At 36.9% G+C, this 17069-nt stretch overlaps 1 long non-coding RNA gene and 1 pseudogene across 1 annotated transcript; one reads left to right on the forward strand and one right to left on the reverse strand.

Moving 5' to 3' along the window:
- The first annotated feature begins 248 nt into the window (after positions 1 to 248).
- On the forward strand, positions 249 to 2088 carry LOC149493654 (uncharacterized). Its single transcript, XR_016322403.1, has 2 exons — positions 249 to 525; positions 1975 to 2088. It is a non-coding gene; the product is annotated as an uncharacterized LOC149493654 (long non-coding RNA).
- Positions 2089 to 2203: 115 nt separating this feature from the next.
- Positions 2204 to 17069, reverse strand: part of LOC149493655 (uncharacterized) — a 65819-nt pseudogene continuing 50953 nt past the window's right edge.

Consider the following 17069-nt stretch of genomic DNA (forward strand, 5'->3'; position numbering starts at 1 on the left):
TAAATATTTTAAGAGTTTTTATTAATTTCTTTCTTAATACTAATTAAAGAATGGAAAGGAAAATATAAATCCATAATAAAAAAACTATGGATTAAAGTTAGTAGGAGTGAAAATCTAAAGTACTGCTAGTAAAAAGAAGCCAAGAAAATTAAACCAACGTGCTAACCCAATATAAAAAAGATCTCGACTACCAATTATCGCTAGTAAAATAATTAAATTACTATGGAATAATTTGGTAGGACTGAAAACCTAAAGTAATTAATTGAATTAAGATGCAAAAGGAACATTTGCTTTGCACTCAATGTTAATGTCGATATGACAAAAGTGGGTCTAATCTCAAGTGAAGAAGCTGAGGACCATGATGTCTCAAGTTTCTGGCTATAGTTGCAAAGCAAGTCTTGAAAGCAACAAAGGTGAGAACTAAGCTTTAGAAAAGCAAAGTTGCCATAGTTCTTTTTGCTTTTCACCAACATGCTCGGCACTTTCATGGTCATGGTCGAAGTGTCCTTACTCCTTGCATTTCAGGTTTGAAGCTAACTCTATTCTTTTTATTATAAAGATTAATTAAGTTTTGATTACATTAAAATTTAAATTTACACTTTCATTTTTACATCTTTTGTATTTGAAGTAAAAAAAAATTACAGTGCTAGTCATAATGATTCTAGCCATGATGATATCAATCTTCTAATTGTTTAGTTGAATTCAGTGGCATTATATGATGCAACCTCTTTTAGGCTAAGGTAGATTGGTTGGCCTTGGTACTTTTCACACCCTTTAGAATTCTTGGCCATATCATTTGTCTTCTGGGGTTGCACGCAAGGCGTTTGCTAAAATGTCTCAAAGCTATAAATGGTAATACGATTGAAGTTGAGAATCTAGGGCTGACTAGCTTTAGACATCAATGTTTAAATATTTTTTTTTTACCAAACATGGAGAAAACAAACTAAAAAAGGAACATGATACTGAAACTATAATATGGTAGAAAACATATCAATATTCAAATTGCTCTGAATCTAATTTGTAATTACTACTAACTTAAAACTTGTCTTTTTTTTTTTTTTTGTTAGTAAAATATAAAAGTTTTATTGAAGTCAACCTGTAAAATATCCTCTTAGATAGAAAAATAAAACCCACTCATTTTGAATCAATGTCTGGTTAGTAATTTGTCCTGAATTTTGAAGTGAAATTATAATATAATATACTCTAATTTGGAAATAGCATAAAAATAAATGCAATTTAGTGTGTCTTTCCAGTACAAAATTCGAGTTATAACAGGTTTCAAGAAGCCTAAGTGTGAAGATATTTTTTTCTAAAACCCCATACCTGCACATCCATCTACTGCACCTAAAAAATTTACAGTATAACATCCATATAAAAAAAAATAGATAAATAACTCCAAAATTTATAATAGATCAATTTCATAAGAGTTTTTTTTTTTTTTTTTTTTTTTTTTTTTTTGTTAATATATGCCTTAATGATTTGCATTTTTTTTGGTTCAAACTCCCATCATAATTATGTCATATAAAAAGTAAAGCAGACATTCCTTCGCTATAAGCTTAGAATATAGCTAATGCAAAATAATATCTTATTAGGTAATTATTTGTTAAAAGAAATAAAATAAATAATATATGAGAGAAAATTAATTTCATACTTCGCTAGTATCTTTCCAATTAATAAAAATTCGCTTTATAATCAAAGAGTATAAACGGGTATATGCTTAATTTTTTTTACCTTAGAAACTATATGAACCATGAAATTATCAGTCCAGTTTCTTTTAAAATAATCAATCATTTATTTGAGTAGCAATGGCATAAGAGGCAAAAACACTCTATTGCCAGCAACATTGACCTTCCCAGTTATCGTCAACAAAATATCAACAAAACCATTAAACAAAAAAAAAAAAAGCTTATGAAATAGAACTTTTTAACATTCTCCTTATCTCCTTTATTGTTGGTGGCCTCTTCCATATTTCAGGAATACAGAGAATATGTATAATGTTGCTACTGCAGAATCCATATCATTCAAGTAACTAATATGTCAAAATAAGCAAGTAGATAGTACATATGCATATGTAGATTTTTTTTTTCCCAATAACACCAACAATAAATGTTTCTGTGTTTTATTATATATAGTACATATGAATTGAAAATGCCAGTTATGGAAAGGAGACACGTACCTATTTGAGAATTACTATATTGATAATTCAACTATTAGAATCCTGCATACAATGCAAAATGTAAGTATATAAACTAGGACATTAGATTCAATTGGTTACCTCAACTAATAGATTCAAGCCACTTTACCTTGCTTTTTTTAAGCATAATACTATAAGTCGTCTTCATCTTCATCTTCTGTATTATTATCTTTAACAGTTTCACTTTCATCAGAGCTTTCATCGTTATAATGATAATAGTATCATCCTCATCATCACTAGAATCATAATCAGATTTAGTTTGAGTTGGAATTAATCTCTGTACTGCAATTACATCATTAGCATCGATTTGTTCAACAAAGTCAGCTCTTTCTTGAGGTGATTCCAAATGAAATTCATCCGTTTGCTCAATTTCTTTACTTTCATTTGCCACAGCTTGTTGGTATGGCTCTTCATTTGGTGCTGAACACTTACTTTCTTGTCTTTCTTTCTCTAGAACATCAAATATATGTATTGGATATGACCTTTGCACAATTTTCCAGTTACCCCCATTTTTCATATCATTGATATAAAAAACTTGTTCTGCTTGAGGTGATAACACATAAGGATCATCCTTGTACCACCTTTGACTAACATTAACACTAAGTAACTTCCGATAATCTTTAACTCCATTCCTCTTATCACCAACATCCCACCAATCACATTTGAACAATATTGAAGTTCTATAATATCTATTAACACACCGTAGAAATCAATTTCTTTTGAATTGTATTCTCCTACAACCACAATGATACGAAAACCCATAATGATACGAAAACCCGTAGGAAATGAATTCCTAAAACCCCTAATCGAGTGGATTGGATCAAAGATCAAGATGAATCCCCCTCCATGGCACCCAAAGTTTATGGAAGTAAGAACACCAATAATCGAGTAAAGAACAAGATAAACGCCACAATGAGTTGATAAGTTTACCTTAATTCTTGATGTAATTAGAGGAAAGCAATTTCTCACAATCACTCCAAGCAAGAACATGCAAAGCATGAACAAATTCTTTTTTTGATTCAAGTTGTCCAAGTGTTTACAATGGAAGCACTTATTTATACTAGAAAATGGAAGACTAGGAACTAGAATCAAGCCTACAATCAAGGCTAAAATCAAGCCTAAAATCAAGGCTAGAATCAAGGCTAAAATCATGCCTTAAATCAAGGCTAGAATCATGTCTTAAATCAAGGCTATAATCAAGGCTATAGTCAAGCCTTGAATCATGCCTTAAATCAAGGCTAAGATTATGCTAACCAATATGGCCCATATGGGCTTAATTAAATACAAAGCCCAAGCTAACTAATTAAAACAAGCCTAACTTAAGTATTAGCTAATCTAGGGCTGCCCCAACTTTGAAATAGAAGCCCAACCAGCTTTATTAAGTCCACTCTAAATAACTTAAACAAAATAGGATAAATGGGCCACGGGCCCTACATGCCCCATACTTAAGCTTATAATGAAGAGCATCCTTCTAAATTTGCTTAAATATAAAACATGTATAATGCATCAGTGGGTAGCCTCTTTACACGCCTCAAGCACCATAATAAACTTTGGTGCTTCTTCAAGTTCAATCTCACATCTTGCATAGCTATGATCTTAAAGTTCCAATGTGACTTGGTCTTGAACACATAAGGACATGGCTGCCCCATATCGCTTGGCATGGCTCCATGTAATTGGCCCACTAGGAAGCACCAATGGATCATCCCTGTTGTTCTCCATGCTTCCTTGAGCTCCATAAACGAGTGGTGGTGGATCCGTATCATTCCCTCTTTCCTTAAAAAGATTTGTCCTCAAATCTGCGTCCATGTCAAAAGGAGACAAATCACTAACGTTAAAGGTAGCGGAAACACCATACTCACCTGACAAGTCTATCTTGTAGGCGTTGTCATTGACGCGTTCAAAGACTTAGAATGGACCATCTCCACGTGCATCCAGCTTAGACTTCCATTGCTTGAGAAACCTCCCCTTCCGAAGGTGTACCCAAACCCAATCCCCAGGCGCAAACACCAGCTTCTTCCTTCCTTTGTTTGCCCTGCCAGCATACTGTCTGTTCCACTTTTCGATATTCGATTGAGCCTTCTCATGTAAAGACTTCACCAATTCAGTCTTTTTATCACCATCTAAACTAGCAGGCTCATATAAAAGTAAAGGAGCAAGATCCAAAATAGTTAGTGGGTTAAATCCATAAACAAGTTCAAATGGAGTAAAACCTGAAGTAGAATATATGCTACGATTATATGCAAATTCAATAAATGGCAAACAATCCTCCTAAGTTTTCAAATTTTTACCCATAATAGCACGTAATAAAGTTCCTAAAGTCCTATTCACAACTTCAGTTTGTCCATCTGTCTGTGGGTGACAAGTACTAGAATAAAGCAATTTAGTACCTAGCTTACCCCACAAAACCCTCCAAAAATGTGAAAGGAACTTAGCATCTCTATCAGAAACGATAGTCCTCGGTACCCCATGTAATCATACCACCACTCTAAAGAATAAGTCAGCAACATTAATGGCATCATCAACTTTATGACATGGAATAAAATGAGCCATTTTATTGAACCTATCAACCACCACAAATATGTTGTCTCTACCATGCCTAGTCCTAGGTAAACCAAGTACAAAATCCATAGATATATCAACCCAAGGTGAATTAGGAACTGGTAAAGGCATATACAAGCCATGAGGCATAGACTTAGACTTGGCCTGTTTACAAATAATGTATGAATCACAAACTTTTTCCACATCTTTACGCATATGAGGCTAATAAAAATGTTCATTCAACATGTAAAAAGTCTTATGTACCCCAAAATGTCTCATTAATCCCCCACAATGAGACTCAAGTACAAGCAAATCACGCATAGAGCATTTAGGCAGACAAAGTTTGCTGCCCCTAAACAAATATCCATCACGATAAAATTTATGAAATGCTCCATGTTCACATGCTAAATATACATTGCCAAAGTCAGAATCAGACACATACAAGTCCTTAACATACTCAAATCCTAGCAACTTAGAACTAAGAGTAGTAAGCAAAGCATATCTCCGTGACAATGCATCAACAACAATGTTATCTTTCCCATGCTTGTATTTAATAACATAAGGGAATTGTTCAATAAACTCTACCCATTTACCATGCCGTTTGTTCAGCTTACCTTGACCCTTCAAGTGCTTTAGGGCTTCGCGATCGGTATGGATGACAAACTCCTTAGGTAGTAAGTAGTGTTGCCATACGTTCAAAGTCCTCACCAAGGCATACAGCTCCATATCATAGGTCGAGTAATTGAGTTGTGCTCCGTTCAACTTCTCGCTAAAATAGGCAATTGGCTTTTTCTCTTGCATCAGCACTGCTCCAATTCCTACACCAAAAGCATCACACTCAATTTAAATGTATTCTCAAAATTAGGTAAAGAAAGTATAGGAGCAGATGTCAACTTCCCTTTAAGCGTGTCAAATGCTTTCTGTTGTTCTTCACCCCACTTGAACCCAACTTCCTTTTTAATTACCTCCATGAATGGTGCGACAATCGAAGAGAAATCTTGTACAAACCATCTGTAGAAACTCGCCAACCCATGAAAACTTCGCACATCCGAAACTGATTTGGGCGTCGGCCATTCCTTGATAGCTTTCACTTTCTCCTCATCCACTTCAATACCCTGCACACTCACAACAAAACCAAGAAACACAAGTCTATCTATACAAATGTGCACTTCTTAAGCTTAACATACAATTGGTCAGTTCTCAAAGATTATAATACTAGCCTAACATGCTCAACATGATCATTCAAAGACTTGCTGTATACAAGTATATCATCAAAATATACAACTACAAATTTTCCTAAGAAAGCACGTAAAACATGGTTCATAAGCCTCATGAAAGTACTAGGCGCATTAGACAATCCAAAAGCCATCATTAACCATTCATACAAGCCATACTTGGTTTTGAAAGCTGTTTCTCACTCATCACCTGGTTGCTTTTGAATTTGATGATAACCGCTCATAAAATCAATCTTTGTAAAGTAAGTAGCCCCACACAACTCATCTAACATATCATCGAGTCTAGGGATAAGGTGTCTATACTTTACCGTGATTTTGTTGACCGCCCTGCTGTCAACGCACATTCGCCACGTTCCATCCTTCTTAGGTACTAAAAGTACTGGAACGGCACAAGGACTCATGCTCTCTCGCACCAATCCTTTCTCCATAAGTTCATCAACTTGCCTCTACAACTCCTTTGTCTCCATTGGTTTGCTTCTATAGGCTGGGCGATTTGGAATGGTGGAGCCGTGAATTAAGTCAATCTGATGTTCTATCCCTCTCAAAGGTGGCAATCCACTTGGCAACTCTTCTAGAAAAACATCAGCGAGCTCCCGTAACTTAGAAATAAACACAGAAGGTAAACCATCAAGGTTAGTGTCAGTGTTAGAAAACAAAATCTCCTTGAACCTAAGAAGCAGCACGGGCTGCCTTAAGGCTATGGCACACTTAACCTCTCTAGCTCTCGCATAAAATGTGTGTTTCTTTCTCTTCCCTCTCGTTGTTTCACTCACCATTGGGCCATTAATCTGTTTGGTATCTTTTGTGGCCTCTTCTCAAACTCACTTCTAACACTCTTTTGTTCTCTAGAACTTGAAGCCTCACTCCCATTTTCCCTCAAAGTTGAAACCTCTCTCTCTCAAGCATCTTCTTCTGATCGGCATACACTTCTTGAGGTGATAATGGAACAAAAGTCACCTTTTTCTCCTTATGAACTAAAGAGTATTGGTTGTAGAACCCATCATGTAGTGCCCTTCTATCATATTGCCATGGCCTTCCCAACAACAAATGGCCTGCCTACATAGGTACTACATCTCACAAAATCTCATCTTTGTACCATCCAATAGAAAATGGCAATAGTACCTGACGTGTCACCTTCACCTTCCCACAATCATTCAACCACTGTAGCTTGTAAGGCTTAGGATGTTTCATACATGCCAAGTTGAGCTTATTCACCATACTTACACAAGCTACATTAGTGCAACTACCCCCTATTAATAATAAGGATGCACACTTTCCCGTTAACTAAACATCTAGTGTGAAATATGTTCTCTCGCTGTTCAAGACTCTCTTCCTTAACATGCATGTTCAGAGCACGTCTAACAATTAGAGATTCTCCATGTTCAGCAAACAACAGATTATGTTCATCCACATCCAAAATATCATTATCATCATCATGCAAATGTGGCACATCATTAGAATCACTACATTCAGATTCAAAGCTAATATTCCCATCATCCTTAGAAATCATAACCCTCTTATTAGGACCTGGAGATGTAATATGCCTTTTCCCCAAACACTTAAAGCATTTAATCTCTCTAAAAGGGGTTATAGGGTTAGAAGTATCTTTGTTTCCCTTGAATGATGATTGGGCAACCTCTTTACCTCTTGAAGTTGATTCTGCCCTTTGGAAACTATTGTCTCTGAAATCTCTTCTTTCACCTCCTTTGGACCAATTGGATCCCAAAGTATTGTTGGAATACCTGTTGGTAAACTTCCCCTTTTTCTGCCTTTCTAACTTCATGGCCATATCTACCATCTCTTCTAGTGTATCATAGTGACACATCTCTAAAGCATCGGCAATCTCACTATTCAGACCTCTAAGGAACCTAGACATGGTAATTTCTTCAGCCTCCTCAATTTTAGCTCTAGCTATACACATCTCCATCTCCTTGTAGTAAACTTCTACACCTTTTCCTCCTTACACCAATCTTGCCAATTTGTTATGTAAGTCCCTAAAGTAATGAGCAGGGACAAATTTTTGGTGCATCAACTCCTTTATGGTCTCCCATTGTGGCATGGGTCGCATGCCTTTCTTTCTTCACTTTATTAACAACTGTTCCCACCAGAACATGGCATGCCCCTTGAACTCAACGGCTGCAAGGTGAGACTTATTCTCTTCAGAATAATTATGGCACTCAAAAATTTGCTCAACCTTTCTTTCCCATTCAAGGTACTCTTTAGCGTTGTTGTTACAATAAAACTCCGGAATCTTCATTTTGATTGATCCCAAGTTGCCATCAACTATACCAAATGTACCAACTTCAGGATTGTCGGCCTCCTCATCTTCAAGAGTTTGAAATCTAGTTGGTGGAGTAGTACCGGGACGAGCTCTTGTTGTATTAGAGCTTTGGGCGGCTTTAATCTCTTGCAACTCCTCTCTCATATCTTGGAGGAAACTGTTGTAGTTTCGAACTGCCCTTGAATTTATTCCATGAAGAGCTTCAATTGGGGATCTTTAATTAGATTTCCTTCCCCGCTAGTTTCTCCAGACTTGCCTGTACTCACGATTAGTACTTAAAGCAGAAATCACAAAAGAAATAAGGTTAAGGAAAAGCACTCTCTCACGTGTTTACACTCCTTACCACTCGTTGTAATTCCTCCAATTGTACTTCAAAATTCCAGGCCAACCAACCAATCTCAAAGTACATTTAAAACTCAATGAAATAAAATCTTAATAAAGAAAAACAAGCTCAACTCTAGAAAGAAGACTTAAAAATGAAAATGGATGGTAGCATAAGAGCAAAACAATGTACTACTTGATTAACAATTAGAGTGTAGTAAACAAGCAAATACACCCTAACAATATATAAGAAGGAAAGGAAGCACAAAACAAGGATAAGAAACTAGAATCAATAAAAAAAAATGAGTTCTGGATATAATAGATGAATTTCGTTCACCACAAAGCAGACTAAATATGGACCTATGTAATTCTACCCAAACAAAGCAAGCAAATAAAGAAAACTAATAATTTTTTTTTAAAGTCAAAGCGTAGCACGGGCGTGCTTGTATGTTTTGGTCCGAAAATGAGAGTCAGAGCCTAGCACGGGCATGCTTGTCCTTTATCCTCCCTTAACCCACAATTATAACCCACTTTAGGTAGTTATAGGCTTTAGCAGGGGACAAATGTATTAGGTGCTTCCAAACAGCCCCACAAAGGTGTTTAATAGCTTATAACTTCTCAATAATTACAACAATCAATTTTTTTTAACAGATTTGATTTGAAAGATCTAAAGCCACAATTCCAAATTTTTGTTTTTATCAAGAAGATTCAAAGATGAAAATTCAGATCTAAAATGAAATCAAAGACTAAGACAAACACCAAAGGAAATTTAAAAAAAACAAGAAAACTCAAGACCTAGAATTAACATAACAGAACTTACCTCAATCTTTGATTTGGCTCTAATACCAAATGATACGAACACCCGTAGGAAATGAATTCCTAGAAACCCTAATCGAGTGGATCGGATCAAAGATCAAGATGAATCCCCCTCAATGGCACCCAAAACTTAAAGAAGCAAGAACACCAATAATCGAGTAAAGAACAAGATAAACGCCACAATGAGTTGATAAGTTTACCTTAATTCTTGATGCAATTAGAGGAAAGCAATTTCTCACAATCACTCCAAGCAAGAACATGCAAAGCATGAAAAAATTCTGTTTTTGATTCAAGTTGTCCAAGTGTTTACAATGGAAGCACCTATTTATACTAGAAAATGGAAGACAAGGAACTAGAATCAAGCCTAAAATCAAGTCTACAATCAAGGCTAAAATCAAGCCTAGAATCATGCCTAAAATCAAGGCTAGAATCAAGGCTAAAATCATGCCTTAAATCAAGGCTAGAATCATGCCTTAAATCAAGGCTATAATCAAGGTTATAGTCAAGCCTAGAATCATGCCTTAAATCAAGGCTAAGGTTATGCTAACCAATATGGCCCATATGGGATTAATTTAGCCCATATGGGCTTAATTAAATACAAAGCCCAAGCTAACTAATTAAAACAAGCCCAACTTAAGTATTAGCTAATCTAGGGCTGCCCCAACTTTGGAATATAAGCCCAACCAGCCTTATTAAGTCCACTCTAAACAACTTAAACAGAATAGGATAAATGGGCCATAGGCCCTATATGCCCCATACTTAAGCTTATAATGAAAGAGCATCATTCTAAATTTGCTTAAGTATAAAACATGTATAATGCATCAATGGGCAGCCTCTTTACACGCCTCAAGCACCATAATAAACTTTGGTGCTTCTTCAAGTTCAATATCATAATATCACATCTTGCATAGCTATGATCTTGAAGCTCCAATGTGACTTGGTCTTGAACATATAAGGACATGGCTGCCCCAGATCGCTTGGCACGGCTCTGTGTAATTGGCCCACTAGAAAGCACCAAAGGATCATCCCTGTTGTTCTCCATGCCTCCTTGAGCTCCATAGACGAGTGGTGGTGGATCCATATCATTCCCCCTTTCCTTAAAAAGATATGTCCTCAAATCTGCATCCATGTCAAAAGGAGACAAATTACTAACGTTAAAGGTAGCGGAAACACCATACTCCCCTGGCAAGTCTATCTTGTAGGCGTTGTCATTGACGCGTTCCAAGACTTGGAATGGACCATCTCCACGTGCATCCAGCTTAGACTTTCGTTGGTTGAGAAACCTCTCCTTCTGAAGGTGTACCCAAACCCAATCCCCAGGCACAAACACCAGCTTCTTCCAATTGGTCTGAATTTTCATGGCTGCCCCATATCGCTTGCCAAATGATACGGATCCACCACCACTCGTCTATGGAGCTCAAGGAAGCATGGAGAACAACAGAGATGATCCATTGGTGCTTCCTAGTGGGCCAATTACACGAAGCTGTGCCAAGCGATATGGGGCAGCCATGTCCTTATATGTTCAAGACCAAGTCACATTGGAGCTTCAAGATCATAGCTATGCAAGATGTGAGATTGAACTTGAAGAAGCACCAAAGTTTACTATGGTGCTTGAGGCATGTAAAGAGGCTGCCCATTGATGCATTATACATGTTTTATACTTAAGCAAATTTAGAAGGATGCTCTTTCATTATAAGCTTAAGTATGGGGCATGTAGGGCCTGTGGCCCATTTATCCTATTTTGTTTAACTTGTTTAGAGTGGACTTAATAAGGCTGGTTGGGCTTATATTCCAAAGTTGGGCCAGTCCTAGATTAGCTAATGTTTAAGTTGGGCTTGTTTTAATTAGTTAGCTTGGGCTTTGTATTTAATTAAGCCCATATGGGCCATATTGATTAGCATAATCTTAGCCTTGATTTAAGGCATGATTCTAGGCTTGACTTTAGCGTTGATTATAGCCTTGATTTAAGGCATCATTCTAGCCTTGATTTAAGGCATGATTTTAGCCTTGATTTTAGGCATGATTCTAAGCTTGATTTTAGTCTTGATTGTTGTCTTGATTTTAGGATTGATTCTAGTTCCTAGTCTTCCATTTTCTAGTATAAATAGGTGCTTCCATTGTAAACACTCAGACAACTTGAATCAAAAACAAAATTTGTTCATGCTCTGTATGTTTTTGCTTGGAGTGATTGTGAGAAATTGTTTTCCTCTAATTGAATCAAGAATTAAGGTAAACTTATCAACTCATTGTGGCGTTTATCTTGTTCTTTACTCGATTATTGGTGTTTTTGCGTTCTTAAGTTTTGGGTGCCATAGAGGGGGATTCATCTTGATCTTTGATCCGATCCACTCAATTAGGGGTTCTAGGAATTCATTTCCTACGGGTTTTCGTATCATTTGGTATCAGAGCCAAATTAAAGATTGAGGTAAGTTCTGTTATCTTAGTTCTAGGGCTTGAGTTTTCTTGTTTTTTTGAAGTTTCCTTTGGTGTTTGTCTTAGTCTTTGATTTCATTTTAGATCTGAATTTTCATCTTTGAATCTTCTTGATAAAAAAAAAAAAAATTGGAATTGTGGCTTTAGATCTTTCAAATCAGATCTGTTAAAAAAAATTGATTGTTGCAATTATTAAGAAGTTATAAGCTATTAAACACCTTTGTGGGGCTGTTTGGAAGTCACCTAATACATTTGTCCCTTGCTAAAGCCTATACCTTCCTAAAGTGGGTTATAATTGTGGGTTAAGGGAGGATAAAGGACAAGCACGCCCGTGCTAGGTTCTGACTCTCATTTTCGGACCAAACCATAGAAGCATGGTCGTGCTAGGCTCTGACCTTTAAAAAAAATTTTTTTTATTAGTTTTCTTTGTTTGCTTACTTTGTTTGGGTAGAATTACATAGGTCCATTTTTAGTCTGCTTTTTGGTGAACTAAATTCATCTATTATATCCAGAACTCATTTTTTTTTATTGATTCCAGTTTCTTATCCTTGTTTTGTGCTTCATTGGCTTTTTATATATTGTTAGAGTGTATTTGCTTGTTTACTACACTCTAATTGTTAATCAAGAAGTACATTGTTTTGTTCTTGTGCTACCATCCATTTTCGTTTTTAAGTCTTCTTTCTAGAATTGAGCTTGTTTTTCTTTGTTAAGATTTTATTTCATTGAGTTTTAAACGTACTTTGAGATTGGTTGGTTGGCCTGAAATTCTGAAGTACAATTGAAGGAATTGCAAGGAGTGGTAAAGAGCGGTAAGGAGTATAAACACGTGAGAGAGTACTTTTCCTTAACCTTATTTCTTTTGTGATTTCTGTTTTAAGTACTAATCATAAGTATAGGCAAGTCTGGAGAAACTAGCGGGGAAGGAAATCTAATTAAAGATCCCCAATTGAAGCTCTTTATGGAATCAATTCAAGGGCAATTTCGAAACTACAACAGTTTCCTCCAAGATATGAGAGACGAGTTGCAGGAGATTAAAGTCGCCCAAATCTCTAATACAATAAGAGCTCGTCCCGATACTACTCCACTAACTAGATTTCAAACTCTTGAAGATGAGGAGGCCGATAATCCTGAAGTTGGTACAGTTGATGGCAACTTGGGATTAATCAAAATGAAGATTCTGGAGTTTTATGGTAACAACAACGCTGAAGAGTACCTTGAATGGGAAAGAAAGGTTGAGCAAATTTTTGAGTGCCATAATTATTCTGAAGAGAAGAAGTCTCACCTTGTAGCCATTGAGTTTAAGGGGTATGCCATGTTCTGGTGGGAACAGTTGTTGATAAAGAGAAGAAAGAAAGGCATGCAACCCGTGCCACAATGGGAGACCATGAAGGAGTTGATGCACCAAAAATTTGTCCCTGCTCATTATTTTAGGGACTTACATAACAAATTGGCAAGATTAATCAACTTCAAGAGATAAAAAGGTTAGCCAATCATCATTCAAGGGAAACAAAGGTACTTCTAACCCTATAACCCCTTCTAGAGAGATTAAATGCTTTAAGTGTTTGGGGAAAGGGCATATTGCATCTCAATGTCCTAATAAGAGGGTTATGATTGCTAAGGATGATGAGAATATTAGCTTTGAATCTAAATGTAGTGATTCTGATGATGTGCCACATTTGCATGATGATGATAATGATATTTTGGATGTGGATGAACATAATCTGTTGTTTGCTGAACATGGAGAATCTCTAGTTGTTAGACGTGCTTTGAACATGCATGTTAAGGAAGAGAGTCTTGAACAGCGAGAGAACATATTTCACACTAGATGCTTAGTTAGCAGGAAAGTGTGCATCCTTATTATTGACGGGGGTAGTTGCACTAATGTAGATAGTGTAAGTATGGTGAATAAGCTGAACTTGGCATGTATGAATCATCCTAAGCCTTACAAGCTACAATGGTTAAACGATTGTGGGGAGGTGAAGGTGACATGCCAGGTACTTATGCCATTTTCTATTGGATGGTACAAAGATGAGATTTTGTGTGATGTAGTACCTATGCAGGCAGGCCATTTGTTGTTGGGAAGGCTATGGCAATATGATAGAAGGGCACTACATGATGGGTTCTACAACCAATACTCTTTAGTTCATAAGGGGAAAAAGTGACTCTTGTTCCATTATCACCTCAAGAAGTGTATGCCGATCAGAAGAAGATGCTTGAGAGAGAGAGAGAGAGAGAGAGAGAAAGAGAGAGATTTCAGCTTTGAGGGAAAATGGGAGTAAGGCTTCAAGTTTTAGAGAACAAAAGAGTGTTAAAAGTGAGGTTGAGAAGAAAGAGGCCACAAAAGATACCAAATAGATTAATGGCCCAATGGTGAGTGAAATACTGAGAGGGGAGAGAAAGAAACACACATTTTATATGAGAGCTAGAGAGGTTAAGTGTGCCATAGCCTTAAGGCAGCCCGTTGCTTCTTAGGTTCAAGGAGATTTTGTTTTCTAACACTGAAACTAACCTTGATGGTTTACCTTCTGTGTTTCTTGGTTTTGTTGTGAGTGCGCAGGGTATTGAAGTGGATGAGGAGAAAGTTAAAGCTATCAAGGAATGGCCGACGCCCAAATCAGTTTCGGATGTGCGAAGTTTCCATGGGTTGGCGAGTTTCTACAGACGGTTTGTACAAGATTTCTCTTCGATTGCCGCACCACTCACGGAGATAATTAAAGAGAAAGTTAGGTTCAAGTAGGGTGAAGAACAACAGAAACCGTTTGCAATCTTAAAGGGAAGTTGACATTCGCTCCTATACTTTCTTTACCTAATTTTGAGAAGACATTTGAAATTGAGTGTGATGCTTCTAGTGCAGGAATTGGAGCAGTGCTGATTCAAAAGAAGAAGCCAATTGCCTATTTTAGCGAAAAGTTGAACGAAGCACAACTCAATTACTCAACCTATGATAAGGAGCTGTATGCCTTGGTGAGCACTTTATCGAAGGAGTATGTCATCCATACCGATCACGAAGCCTTAAAGCACTTGAAGGGTCAAGGTAAGCTCAACAAACGACATGGTAAGTGGGTTGAGTTTATTGAACAATTCCCTTATGTTATTAAATACAAGCATGGGAACAATAACATTGTTGCTGATGCATTGTCATGGAGATGTGCTTTGCTTACTACTCTTAGTTCTAAATTGCTAGGATTTGAGAATGTTAAGGACTTGTATGTGTCTGATTCTGACTTTGGCAATGTAGATTTAGCATGTGAACATGGAGCATTTGGTAAATTTTATCATCATGATGGATATTTGTTTAGGGGCAGGAAACTTTGTGTGCCTAAATGCTTTATGAGTGATTTGCTTGTACTTGAATCTCATTGTGGGGGATTGATGAGACATTTTTGATTACATAAGATTTATGACATGTTGAATGATCATTTTTATTGGTCTCATATGCATAAAGATGTCGAAAAAGTTTGTGATTCATGCATTGCTTGTAAACAGGCCAGGTCTAAATCTATTCCTCATGGCTTGTATATGCCTTTACCAGTTCCTAGTTCACCTTGCGTTGATATATCTATGGATTTTGTACTTGGTTTACCTAGGACTAGGCATGGTAGAGACAACATATTTGTGGTGGTTGATAGGTTCAGTAAAATGGCTCATTTTATTCCATGTCATAAAACTGATGATACCTTTAATGTTGCTGGCTTATTCTTTAGAAAGGTGGTACGATTGATTGGGGTACTAAGGACTATCATTTCTGATAGAGATGCTAAGTTCCTTTCATATTTTTGGAGGGTTTTGTGAGGTAAGCTAGGTACTAAATTGCTTTATTCTACTACTTGTCACCTACAAACAGATGGACAAACTGAAGTTGTGAATAAGACTTTAGGAACTCTATTACGTGCTATTATGGGTAAAAATTTGAAAACTTGGGAGGATTGTTTGCCATTTATTGAATTTGCATATAATCGTAACATATATTCCACTTCAGGTTTTACTCCATTTGAACTTGTCTATGGATTTAACCCACTAACTGTTTTGGATCTTGTTCCTTTACCTTTACATGAGCTTACTAGTTTAGATGGTGATAAAAAGGCTGAATTAGTGAAGTCTTTACATGAGAAGGCTCGATCGAATATCGAAAAGAGGAACAGACAGTATGTTGGCAGGGCAAACAAAGCAAGGAAGAGGCTAGTGTTTGCGCTTGGGGATTGGGTTTGGGTACACCTTCAGAAGGAGACGTTTACCAACCAATGGAAGTCTAAGCTGGATTCACATGGAGATGGTCCATTCCAAGTTTTGGAACGAGTCAATGACAACGCCTACAAGATAGACTTGCTAGGTGGGTATGGTGTTTCCGCTACCTTTAACGTTAGTGATTTGTCTCCTTTTGACATTGATGCAGATTTGAGGACAAATCTTTTTTAGGAAAGGGGGAATGATACGGATCCACCACCACTCGTCTGTGGAGCTCAAGGAAGCATGGAGAACAATAGGGATGATCCATTGGTGCTTCCTAGTGGGCAAATTACACGGAGCCGTGCTAAGCGATATGGGGCAGTCATGTCCTTATTGTTGACGCGTGTTTTTATGCCCCCACCTAACCCGATGAGGATACGAGGACGCGGAATAAGGAATTAGGGTCATTCGGAAGTCTTTTAAACCAAGAATCAATTTAAACCAATTCAAGGAAGTCTGATCTGCACTAGGGTTGCGTCACGCAGCTATAAGGTGCGTGACGGCATTAATAGTTGCGTCACGCAACTCCAACCAAGATGACGTCACCTTGAAAAACCCACATAATGGTTTTGCTTTCTGTTTGGATACGTGGCAACGGTCCAAAAAGTGAGCTGCGTCACGCAGCTCTCGGGTCCGTCACGCAACTGTTAGTTGCATGACGCAGCTATTTTCTGTTGCCCTACCCATATAAATACTGCGTTTTTATCTTTTAAAAGGGACTTTTTTGGAGAAAACTTTAGAGGAATTTTTGAGAGAGCATAGAAAACAACTGCGGCTAGGTTTTCTACAAGAACTCTTTTGAGTTATCTTGGAGAAAAACAGCCTTGGAGATTAATTAGATTGAAAACAAAAAAATCATACAAAAAGAGAAAAAAAGAGAAAAGAAAAGAAAAAGAGATTTTTGTTAAAACTTGAAAACAAAGACTTCTGGGATCTTGAAACCTTACTCCTAAGACATTCAAATTGTGTACAATCCTCAATCTGAGGGTTAGGTAATTGTCTAAACTTTTCTTGGTCTCTTTTT

The sequence above is a fragment of the Jatropha curcas genome, chromosome 9, assembly GCF_041381405.1.
Source record: "Jatropha curcas cultivar XTBG-Jc1 chromosome 9, XTBG_Jcur_1.0, whole genome shotgun sequence".
In the NCBI taxonomy this organism is placed as follows: domain Eukaryota; kingdom Viridiplantae; phylum Streptophyta; class Magnoliopsida; order Malpighiales; family Euphorbiaceae; genus Jatropha; species Jatropha curcas.